The sequence below is a fragment of the Artemia sp. Qi Xiang Cuo genome, chromosome 1 (assembly GCF_049724085.1).
Source record: "Artemia sp. Qi Xiang Cuo chromosome 1, ASM4972408v1, whole genome shotgun sequence".
In the NCBI taxonomy this organism is placed as follows: domain Eukaryota; kingdom Metazoa; phylum Arthropoda; class Branchiopoda; order Anostraca; family Artemiidae; genus Artemia; species Artemia sp. Qi Xiang Cuo.
The window spans coordinates 83151103-83164071 of NC_142794.1; positions in this window are offsets into that span (position 1 = coordinate 83151103).

The following is a 12969-nucleotide window of genomic DNA, read 5'->3' on the forward strand; positions in this document are numbered from 1 at the left end:
TAACTGTCGACTATTAAAACGGGCACTAGCCCTTTGAATTTCCAATTTAATGAGCCTGTTTTGAGTTTCTAAGACAACACTTTCTATAAAAACCTTATCTACCCCCAGGGCATAACTTAGAACCTTTGCCCTGAGGGTTGGGGGGGAGTATCCTCCTCAAAAACACATTTTCTATCTGGAAATCAACTACGCTGAACAAAATGGCTATCTCAAAATTTTGATTGGATTTGTTATTTGAAATGATGGGAGTGGGGGAGCTAGTTGCCCTCCAATAACTTCCGACTATTAAAAAGGGCACTAGTCTTTTGAATTTTCATTCGAATGAGCCTTTTTTGAAGTTTCTACGACAACACCTTCTATAAAAACCTCATATGCCCCCAGGGCATAACTTAAAACCCTTGCCCTGAGGGTTGTGGGGGACTGTCCTCCTCAAAAACATATTTTCTATCTGGAAATCAACTACGCTGAACAAAATGGCTATCTCAAAATTTTGACTGGATGTGTTTGGGGGAATAACGGGCGTGGGAGGGGGGCTAGTTGCCCTCCAATCACTTTCGACTATTAAAAAAAATACTAGCCCTTCGAATTTCCATTCGAATGAGCCTGTTTTGAAGTTTCTACGGCAACGCCTTCTTATAAAAATCTTATATGACCCCAGGGCATAACTTAAAACCCTTGCCCTGAGGGTTGTGGGGGAGTGTCCTCCTCAAACATATATTTTCTATCTGGAAATTGACTACGCTGAACAAAATGGCTATCTCAAAATGTTGATTGGATGAGTTTGGGGGAATGATGGGCGTGGGGGGAGGGGGGGTAGTAGCCCTCCAATCACTTTCGACTATTAAAAAGGGCACTAGAACTCTCAATTTCCAATCGAATGAGCCCCTTTTGAAGTTTCTACGACTACACCTTCCATATGAAGTGCCCTGCTCATTTGCCAAGTACATTTTGCCAACATCGTTCTTATATGCCCTCAGGGCATAAGTTAAAACCCTTGCCCCAAGGGTTGTGGGGGAGTGTCCTTCTTAAAAACATATTTTCTATCTGGAAATCAATTACGCTGAACAAAATGGCTATCTCAAAATTTTGATTGTATGTGTTTGGGGGAATGATGGACGTAGGGGAGGGCTAGTTGCCCTCCAATCACTGTCGGCTATCTTAAAAAGGGCACTAGCCACTCCAATTTCCAATCGAATTAGCTCTTTTCGAAGATTCTATGGCAACTCCTTCGATACGAAGTGCCTGACTGAAGAAGAAAAAAAACACATTGTGCCCACATCGTTCTTTACTTAGGCAGCGCTAGCGCGCTGCCTATGATGTCAGATTGAAATTTTTTTTCATTAGGCAGCTGTTTTCAAAACACATTATTTAAGTTTTGGTTACTGTGGGCAGCAGTTCACCTTTTAATAGGATGCAGCGACAGTTGCAACCATGATGAATTTGATGAACTATATCTTCTTCCATTGTCACGCTCCTTTTTCCTGAAATGGACTTTTATGTTTATTAATTAAAAATTTTTTTCACGAAACAAGTTTTTCAAAGAAAAGTAAAGAACTCCAATAAACAAAAAATTAGCAAAAATTAAATCAAATAATCTACCAAGCGTGAAACTACCACAAATCAGCATCGATACATAAATAAAACCCAAAACGAACAGAAATTACAATAAATACCCGAGTCAAACTCGAAACGAGCAGAAAACAACATAGGTTGGGCGCAAAATTCCTATGCCTTCCCAAGGCCAGAACAAAATTTACACTTTACTGAAAAAGATATAAATGTTTTAACTTTTATAATTTTAATAAATCAAATAATAACAACATTTCGATTACTAAATTTCAGTATATGTATGTTAAACTGACAATGCACATTCAATTGTTTTTTTTCAGTAAAGTGCAAATTTTGTTCTGGCCTTGGGAAGGCATAGGGGTTAATTTCTGCTCGTTTTGAGTTTGACTCGGTAATTTATTGTAATTTGTAGTAATCAAAATGTTAAAATTATTTGATATATTAAAGTTATAAAAGTAAAAACATTTATATTTTTTTCAGGAAAGTGCAAATTTTGTTCTGGCCTTGGGAAGGCATAGGGGTTTTGCGCCCAACCTGTGTTAATTTCTGTTCGTTTTGAGTTTGACTCGGTTATTTATTGTAATTTCTGTTCGTTTTGGGTTTCATTTATTTATCGATGCTGATTTGTGGTAGTTTTGAGGTGGGTGGATTGTTTGTTTATATTTTTGATTATTTTTTGTTTAATGGATTTGTTTACTTTTCTTTGAAAAACTTATTTTGTGGAAAAAGTTTTTTTAATTAATTTCTGTTCGTTTTATATTGACATAGTCTTTTATGGGAAAAAGAAAATAGTACTTTAAAACTTTTCGTTTTTAAGACTTTATAGTTTGGCCTGCTATTTGTGTGCTGGAGAAAAAATTTCAGCAATTTTTAACAACATACACCCTCTTAAAAATCTGGACACAAATAGTACTGTTTAACTTAGTTTCATGCCTCCTCTAGTTGACCTGAAATGGAAAACTTGATACCATTCGCGAAATCTGTTTACTTTCTTTGATAGCTTGGATGCACTTACACTATTTTGATTTGGTGAAATTTTAAGAGCAGATTTAGCCTCGAAAGTTTGAACATAATACCCTCAATCATTCTTGGGATACTGCTGAGATGCCTTATTCGGAATTAGCATTATCACAGTACATTTTGATTTGATCTTAAGTCAACATTTAGTTTTTAAACATAATGGGCAAATGAGAGGGGGGAGTGGAAGGGGGATTAGTTGCCCTCCAATCACTTTCTACTATTTAAAAGGGCATCAGCCCTTTCTGTTTTCAATCGAATGAACCCCTTTCGAAGTTCCAACGACAACTCCTTCGATACGAAGTGCCCTGGTCTAAACAACAACAACAACAAAAAATATCACTAATCACTTTCGACTATTAAAAAGGGCTCGAGCCCTTTGAATTTCAAATCGAATGAGCCCTTTTCTGAAGTTTTTACGCCAGCGCCTTGAATAAAATCTTATATACCCTGGGGTATAACTTAAAACCCTTGCCCTGAGGGCTGTGGCGGAGTATCCTCCTCAAAAACATATTTTCTATCTGTAGATCAACTACGCTGAACAAAATTGGTTTCTCAAAATTTTGATTGGATGTGCTTGGGGAAATGATGTGCGTGGGGGGGGGGGGGGCTAGTTGCCCTCCAGTCACTTTCGACTATTAAAAAGGGCACTAGCCCTTTTGTATTTCCAATCGAATTAGCCTTCTTTGAAGTTTCTACGACAACAACTTCTATAAAAACCTTATATGCCCCCAGGGCATAACTTAAAACCCTTACCCTGAGGATGTTTGGGGATTGTCCTTCTCAAAAATCTATTTTCTATTTGAAAATTAACTAGCCTACACTAAACAAAATGGTTATCCCAGAATTTAGATTGTATATGTTTGGGTCAATGATGGACGTGGGCGGGGGGGGCTGGTTGCCCTCCAATTACTTTCGACTATTAAAAAGGGCACTAGCCCTTTGAATTTCCAATTAAATGAGCCCCTTTTGAAGTTTCTATGACAATACCTTCTATAATAGCTTTATATACCCCAGGACATAATTTAAAACATTTGCCCTGAGGGTTGTTGGGGAGTGTCCTCCTAAAAAATTCATATTCTATCTGGAAATCAACTACGCTGAACAAAATGGGTATCTCAAAATTTTTATTGGATGTGTTTGGGGAATGATGGATGTGGGGGAGGGGCTAAATCCCCTCCAATCACTTTCGATTATTATAAAGGGAACTAGCCCTTTGGATTTCCAATCGAATGAGCCTGTTCTGAGGTTTTTACGACAACGCCTTCTTATAAAAACCTAATATGCCCCCAGGGCATAACTTAAAACCCTTGCCCTGAGGGTTGTGGGAAAGTATCCTCCTAAAAAACATATTTTCTATCAGAAAATCAACTAGCCTAAGCTGACCCAATAAATATCTCAAAATTCTGATTGGATGTGTTTGGGGAATGATGGGCGGGGGGCTAGTTACCCTCCAATCACTTTCGACTATTAAAAAGGGCACTAGCCCTTTAAATTTCAAATTGAATGTGCCTGTTTTGAAGTTTCTACGAAAACACCTTCTATAAAAACCTTATATGCCCCCAGGGCATAACTTAAAACCTTTGCCCTGAAGGTTCTGGGGGATTGTCGTCCTCAAAAACATAATTTCTATGTGAAAATCAACTACACTTAACAAAATGGCTATCTCAAAATTTCGATTGGATGTGTTTGGGGGAATGATGGGCGTGGGGGAGGGCTAGTTGCACTCCAATCACTTTTGACTATTTAGAAGGGCACAAGCCCTTTGAATTTCCAATCGAATAAGCCTGTTTTGAAGTTTCTACGACAACGCCTTCAATAAAAATTTACAAGCCCCCAAGGCATAACTTAAAATCCTTACCCTGAGGGTTGTGGGGGAGTGTCCTCCTCAAAAACATATTTTCTATCTGGAAATAAACTACGCTGAACAAATGGCTATCTAACAATTTTGATTGGATGTATTTGGGGGAATGATGGGCGTGGGTGAGCTAGTTGCCCTCCAATCACTGTCGACTATTAAAAAGGGCACTAGCCCTTTGAATTTCCAATCTATTGAGCCTGTTTTGAGTTTCTATGACAATACCTTCTATAAAAACCTTATCTGCCCCCAGGGCATAACTTAAAACCCTTGCCCTGAGGGTTGTAGGGGAGTGTCCTCCTCGAAAACACATTTTCTATCTGGAAATAACCTACGATGAACAAAATGTCTATCTCAAAATTTCGACTGAATGTGTTTGGGGGAATAATTGGCGTGAGTTGGGGCTAGTTGCCCTCAAATCACTTTCGACTATTATTAAGGGCACTAGAACTCTCGATTTCCAATCTTTCCCCTGAGGGTTGTGGGGGAGTGCCCTCCACCAAAAGACATTTTCCATCTGGAAATCAACTACGCTGAACCAAATGGCTATCTCAAAATTTCGATTGGATGTGTTTTGGGGAATGATGGGCGTGGGGGGGCTAGTTGTGCTCCAATCACTTTCCACTATTAAAAAGGGCACTAGCCGCTTCGACTTCCATTCGAATGAGCCCTTTTCGAAGTTTCTCCGACATCTTCTTCGATACGAAGCGCCCGGGTATGAAGAAAAAAAAAACACACTGTGCCCACATCGTTCTTTCCTTAGGCAGCGCTAGCGCGCTCCCTATGAAAATGTCAAGCCTTCCAATCACTTTCGATCATTTTTTACTATTAAAAAGTGCACTAGGCCTTTCGATATCCAATTGAATGAGCCGTTTTTGAAACGAAAACGCTTTCTATAAACACCTTATTTGCCCCCAGGGCATAAAATACAACTCTTGCCCTAAGGTCCTTTAGGGTGGTTGTCATCCTCTAAGACCAAATTTCCTGGACTTTCGGATACATTAAACAAAATGGCTATCTCAAAATTTTGATTGGGTGTGTTTGGGGAAATGGTGGGCATGAAAGGGGTGGTAGTAACTCTCCAATCACTTTCAACTATCAAAAATGGCCCTAACCCTTTCAATTACCAATCAAATGAGACCTTTTGAAGTTTCTACGACAGAACTTTCAATAAAAAGTATTATATACCCCAGACATAACTTACAACCCTTGCCCTGAGTGCTGGGAGGGGGGTGTCATTCTCAAAGACCTAATTTCCAGAACTTTCTACTACGTTGAACAAAATTACTATCTGAAAAATTTGGTTTGATGTGTTTGGAAGAATGGTGGGCGTGAGAGGGGAGTTATTTAACCTCCAATTACTCTTGACTATTAAAAAGGGCACTAGCCCTCTCAATTTCCAATTGAATGAGCCCCTTTTGAAGTTTTACGACAACTCTATCTATAAAAACCTTATATGGCGCCAGGGCACAACTTACAACCTTTGCCCTTGGGGCTCTGGGGGGTTTGTCATCCTTAAATACATAATTTCCAGAACTTTTAACTATGCAGAACGAAATGTCTATCTCTAAACTTTGATTGAATGTTTTTGAGGAAATGGTGGCCGCAAGAGGGGTGTTAATTACTCTCCTCTCCCTTTCGACTTATAAAAAAGGGTAATTTCAATTTCCAATTAAATGAGCCCTTTTTGAAATTTCTATAGCAACTTTCTATATAAACTTTATATGCCCCCAGGGCATAACTTACAACCCTTGCTCTGAGGACTCTGAGGGGGGTTATCATCCTAAAAGACCTAATTTCAAGAACTTTCAACTACGTTCAACAAAATGGATATCTCAAAATTTTGATTGGATGTGTTTGGGAAAATGGTGGACGTGAGAGGGGCGTTAGTCGCTATCCAATCACTTTCAACTATTAAAAAAGGCACTAGCCCTTTAAATTTCCAATTGAATGAGCCTTTTTGAAGTTTCAACAACACTTTCTATAAAAACTTTATATGCCCCCAGGGCAAAACTTACAACCCTTGCCTCGCAGGCTGTGGGGGAGGGTTTTTCATCCTTAAAGACCTAATTTAAAAAACTTTCAACTACGTTGAATATAATGGCTATCTAAAAATTTTGATTGGATGTGTTTGGGGGAATGATGGGCGGTTGGGGGGGGGCTAGTTGCCCTCCAATCACTTTTGACTATTAAAAAGGGCACTAGCCCTTTGAATTTCCAATCGAATAAGCCTGTTTTGAAGTTTTTACAACAACGCCTTCAATAAAAACCTTTCAAGCTCCCAAGGCATAACTTAAAATCCTTACCCTGAGGGTTGTGGGGGAGTGTCCTCCTCAAAAACATATTTTCTATCTGGAAATAAACTACGCTTAATAAATGGCAATCTCACAATTTTTATAGGATGTATTTGGGGGAATGATGGGCGTGGAGTGGGCTAGTTGCCCTCCAATCACTGTCGACTATTAAAAAGGGCACTAGCCCTTTGAATTTCCAATCGATCTAGCCTGTTTTGAGTTTCTATGACAATGCCTTCTATAAAAACCTTATCTACCCCCAGGGCATAACTTAGAACCTTTGCCCTGAGGGTTGTGGGGGAGTGTCCTCCTCAAAAACACATTTTCTATCTGGAAATAACCTACGCTGAACAAAATGTCTATCTCAAAATTTCGACTGAATGTGTTTGGGGGAATAATTGGCGTGAGGGGGGGGGGGTTAGTTGCCCTCAAATCACTTTCGACTATTAAAAAGGGCACTAGAACTCTCGATTTCCAATCTTTCCCCTGAGGGTTGTGGGGGAGTGTCCTCCTCCAAAAGACATTTTCTATCTGAAAATCAACTAAGCTGAACAAAATGGCTATCTCAAAATTTCAATTGGATGTGTTTTGGGGAATGATGGGCGTAGGGGGGGCTAGTCGTGCTCCAATCACTTTCCACTATTAAAAAGGGCACTAGCCGCTTCGACTTCCAATCGAATGAGCCCTTTTCGAAGTTTCTACGACATCCTCTTCGATACGAAGCGCCCGGGTATGGAGCCCATATCATTCTTTGCTTAGGCAGCGCTAGCGCGCTCCCTATGAAAATGTCAAGCCTTCCAATCACTTTTGATCACTTTTGACTATTAAAAAGTGCACTAGGCCTTTCGATTTCAAATTGAATGAGCCCTTTTTGAAACGAAAACGCTTTCTATAAACACCTTATATGCCCCCAGGGCATAAAATACAACTCTTACCCTAAGCTCTTTTAGGGTGGTTGTCATCCTCTAAGACCGAATTTCCTGGACTTTCAAATACATTAAACAAAATGGCTATCTCAAAATTTTGATTGGGTGTGTTTGGGGCAATGGTGGGCGTGAAAGGGGTGGTAGTAACTCTCCAATCACTTTCAACTATCAAAAATGGCCCTAACCCTTTCAATTACCAATCAAATGAGCCCTTTGAAGTTTCTGAAAATTTTGGTTTGATGTGTTTGGAGGAATGGTGGGCGTGAGAGTGGAGTTAGTTACCCTCCAATTACTCTTGACTATAACAAAGGGCACTAGCCGTCTCAATTTCCAATTGAATGAGCCCCTTTTGAAGTTTTACGACAACTCTATCTATAAAAACCTTATATGCCCCTGGGCAGAAATTACAACCTTTGCCCTTGGGGCTCTTGGGGGTTCGTCATCCTTAAATACATAATTTCTAGAACTTTTAACTACGTTGAACAAAATGGCTATCTCTAAACTTTGATTGAATGTTTTGCGGAAATGGTGGCCGTAAGAGGGGCGTTAATTACTCTCCTCTCACTTTCGACTTATAAAAAAGGGTAATTTCAATTTCCAATCAAATGAGCCCTTTTTGAAATTTTTATAGCAACTTTCTATAAAAACTTTATATGCCCCCAGGGCATAACTTGCAATCCTTACCCCGAGGGCTCTGAGGGGGGTTATCATCCTAAAAGACCCAGTTTCAAGAACTTTCAACTATGTTGAACAAAATGGATATCTCAAAATTTTGATTGCATTTGTTTGGGAAATGGTGGGCGTGAGAGGGGCGTTAGTCGCTCTTCAATCACTCTCAACTACTAAAAAAGGCACTAGCCCTTTCAATTTCCAATTGAATGAGCCTTTTTGAAGTTTCTACAACACTTTCTATAAAAACGTTATATGCCCCCAGGGCAAAACTTACAACCCTTGCCTTGCAGGCTGTGGGGGAGGGGTTGTCATCCTTAAAGACCTAATTTCCAAAACTTTCAACTACGTTGAATATAATGGATTTATAAAAATTTTGATTGGAAGTCTTTGGGGGACTGATGGGCGTGGGGGGGCTAGTTGCCCTCCAATCTTTTTCTACTATTAAAAAGGGCATTAGCCCTTTGAATTTCCCATCGAATGAGCCCCTTTTGAAGTTTCTACGACAACGCCTTCTATAAAAACCTTATATGTCCCCAGGGCATAAATTAAAATCCTTGCACTGAGGGCTCTGAGGGGGTTTATCATCCTAAAAGACCTAATTTCAAGAACTCAACTACGTTGAACAAAATGGATATCTCAAAAATTTTGATTGGATGTGTTTGGGAAAATGGTGGGCGTGAGAGGGGCGTTAGTCGCTCTCCAATCACTTTCGACTATTAAAAAGGGCACTAGCCCTATGAATTTCCAATCGAATGAGCCCATTTTGAAGTTTCTATGACAACGCCTTCTATGAAAACCTTATATGCCCCCAGGGTATAACTTGAAACCCTTGCCTTGAGGGTTTTGGGGGAGTGTCCTCCTCAAAAACATTTTTTTTCTATATGGAAATCAACTACACTGAACAAAATGGCTATATCAAAATTGCTATTGGATTGGTTTGGAGGAATGATGGGTGTCGGAGGGGGGGGGGGGGTAATTGCCCTTCAATCACTTTCAAATATTAAAAAGGGCACTAGCCCTTTGAATTTCCAATCGAATGAGCCTGTTTTGAAGTTTCTACGACAATGTATTCTATAAAAACCTTATATGCCCCCAGGGCATAACTTATAACCCTTGCCCTGAGGGCTCTGGGGGAGTGTCCTCCTCAAAAACACATTTTCTATCTGGAAATCAACTACGCTGAATAAAATGGCTATCTAAAACTTGGATTTGATGTGTCTGGGGAAAGGATGGGCGTTGAGGGGGGGGGTGTCAGTTGCCCTCCAATCACTTTCGAATATTAAAAAGGGCACTAGCCCTTTGAATTTCCATTCGAATGAGCCTTTTTTGAAGTTTGTACGACAACGCATTCTATAAAAACCTTATATGCCCCCAGGGTATAACATAAAAACCCTTGCCCTGAGGGGTGTGGGGGAGTTTCCTACTCAAAAACATATTTTCTATCTGGAAATCAACTACGCTGAACAAAATGGCTATCTCCTCTAAATCCTTAGAAGGCTTACGAAAAAGGGCACCAGCCCTTTGAATTTCCAATCGAAGGAGCTTTTTTTGAAGTTTCTACGAAAACGCCTTCTTTAAAAACCTTATATTTCCCCAGGGTATAACTTAAAACTCTTGCCCTGAGGAATGTGGGGGAGTGTCCTCCTCAAAAAAATATTTTCTTTTTTGAAAATTTTTGGGGGGGGGGGTCTAGTTGCCCTCCGATCACTTTCCACTATTAAAAAGGGCATAAGCCCTTTGAATTTTCAATCGATTGAGCCCTTTTTGGAGTTTCTAAGACAACTCCTTTTGTAAAAACTATATATGCCCCCAGGGCATAACATATCACACTTGCCCTGAGTGCTGTGGGGGAATGTCCATCTCAAAATCGTATTTTGTATCTGGAAATCAACTACGCTGAAAAAAATGGCTATCTCAAAATGTTGATTAGATGTATTTGGGGAAATGATGGGCGTGGGGGGGGGCTAGTTGCCCTCCAATCACTTTCGACTATTAAAAAGGGTACTAGCCCTTTGAATTTCCAATCGAATGAGCCTGTTTTGAAGTTTCTACGACAACGCCTTCTATAAAAACCTTATAGGGCCCCAGGGCATAACTTAAAACCTTTGTCTTGAGGGTTATGGGGGAGTGTCCTCCTCAAAAATATGTTTTCGATTTGGAAATCAACTACACTGAATAAAATGGCTATCTCAAAATTTTGATTGGATGCGTTTTTGAGAATGATGGGTGTAGGGGGAGGGGGAGTAATTGCCCTCCAATCACTTTCGACTGTTAAAAAGGGCACTAGAACTCTCAATTTCCAATCGAATGAGCCCCTTTTAAAGTTTTTACGACGATCCCTTCCATGTGAAGTGCCCTACTCTAAAGGAAAAAAATTCATAGTATATATTGCCAACATCGTTTTTATATGCCCTCAGGGCATAAGTTAAAACCCTTGCCCCGAGGGTTGTGGGGGAGTATCCTCCTCAAAAACATATTTTCTATATGAAAATCAACTACGCTGAGCAAAATGGCTATATCAAAATTTTGATTGGATGTGTTTGGAGGAATGATGGGTGCGGGGGGGGAGGAGGGCTAGTTGCCTTCCAATCACTTTTGACTATTAAAAAGGGCACTAGCCACTCCAATTTCCAATGGAATGAGCCCTTTTTGAAGTTTCAACGACAACTCCTTCGATACGAAGTGCCTGACTGAAGAAGAAAAAAAAACACATTGTGCCCACATCGTTCTTTACTTGATGATAGAATAATTTTCGTCATCAATTTATTCAGTCAGCTCAAAGTCATTAGTGTTTCAGCAGAGCCCATAGTTTCTTTTGAAGGGGGTTGTCTTACACTTGCAGAACATGCTTTACTCCTTTCTCCATCCTGATGTTCGGAAGTCCCTTTAAACGGAAGTATTAAAGAAGAAAAATGGGCTGCAAAACAACAATTCTTAATGCCAATTCAAAAATTATCGTCGCCTCGCGGCATAAAATAGTCTTTTAAGATGAGTTATTTCCCAGCAGATGCGTGTGAGAGAGAAACCAAAAGAAAAATTCATGGTTTGATGGTGCTTCACATATTTTTATAAGAATTCGCGTTAGATAATACTCTTCCACTGAATTTACTAGGCCTTCCACTGAATTCATTCTTAAGCTAAATGAAATTTCTCAAAATGTGAATTTCAAAGAAACTTTTACCGCATAATACTTTCATTAATTATTCTCTTCTCTTAAATAGGTTTTGAAAGGGATGCAAACATAAGGACAATTGGTCTTTCTGATAACTTATTTCAAAATTTATGTCGCTTTGCAGCAGAAAATACTTTCTCCCACCAACACGCTTGCTCTATTAGAGAAATTATTACCACTTCAAAGTTTAGTTTCAAGAATATGACAGAAATTTTTACAACTTCAAGGTTTTGTTTTAAGAATACGAGTGGGTATGCCACTGATTATGTAGGCACGTTTTCGTGGTCCATTTCCAAGGGAAAAGGGGTAATAATCAAACCAAGAACACTAATTTCATTTCTAAGCCAATCTCATTCCCTTTCAAAAACCCGGATGTGCAAATATTTCAAAAGTGTAAATATAACTAAAAATGCACTCCCCCCCCCCCCAGGGATGTTTATAAGTTTGTGCTACTGTATTTATGCCAATTAATGAAAAAGAAAAAACGCTTACGGAAAAAGCCTACTAAAAGTGCTACGTTGCTCTGAAAGACAGACAAAGAGTTTCTCCTCAAGCGATTTTAAGGCAGTCACGGCAGAGTTGCTGACTCTGAAGCAGTTTCTCATAGTTTTGATACCTAATGTGCCCAGAAAAGAGTGGAACAAGCTTTAATCATTGGACTCTCCCATAGACTCAAGGACTTCAGCTGTACTAGGGCGAGTTGGAAGCTCTTGCAGTTTCTGAAGCATTACTTAATGTGTCCAACAGTAATGACGTCAAAGATTGAGGGGCCAGAGCACGGTCCACAAGTAACAACCATTCAAATGTTGAAGGATCTACGGAAGCTGCCTTTAGGAAAAGATTAATTTCAATATGCTGGCTTGTAATAAGATGCTTTTTAGCCCCACAACTACTAGTTCTTTAAGAGGTGCAGTAATGGAATCATTACCGGCTCTAGAATTACAAGAGAACTCAAGCCCTTCTAAGACTATATTTGCTCGACTTCCATTTGGATATGAAGAAGCGCCTATCAGTGCTGTAACATTGCGCATAGGAGCAAGTAGGTAATAGCAGCTTCTAGTACAGTCCAACCATTATACATATACTAGAGACTTTTAATGGAATCGTTGATTTCGCCGAACTAAAAAAAAAGATTTCTATGCTTTCTACATTTTGTAGACTTAATCCTCTTCAATTTCCTATTCCAATGCACTTACATGTCAAGAGGGATATGTAAACGAAGGCCACTCTCTTTGCAATATCTTTTAAAGGTACCATGCTTGACAGTGGAAACCTATAGTTTTCTAAGTAATTTTGCAGTTTTTACAGTGTTTTAGCAAGTGTAACGTGTCTTCAGATAGTCTGTGCTACAACCTCGTTTGGTGTTTGACACCCAGCTCCCTCATCATTTTCATCAGTTGGTTCGACATCTTTGACTTCGTCAGAGAATTTCAAGCAGCCTTCTTCATGGATGTAATTGGC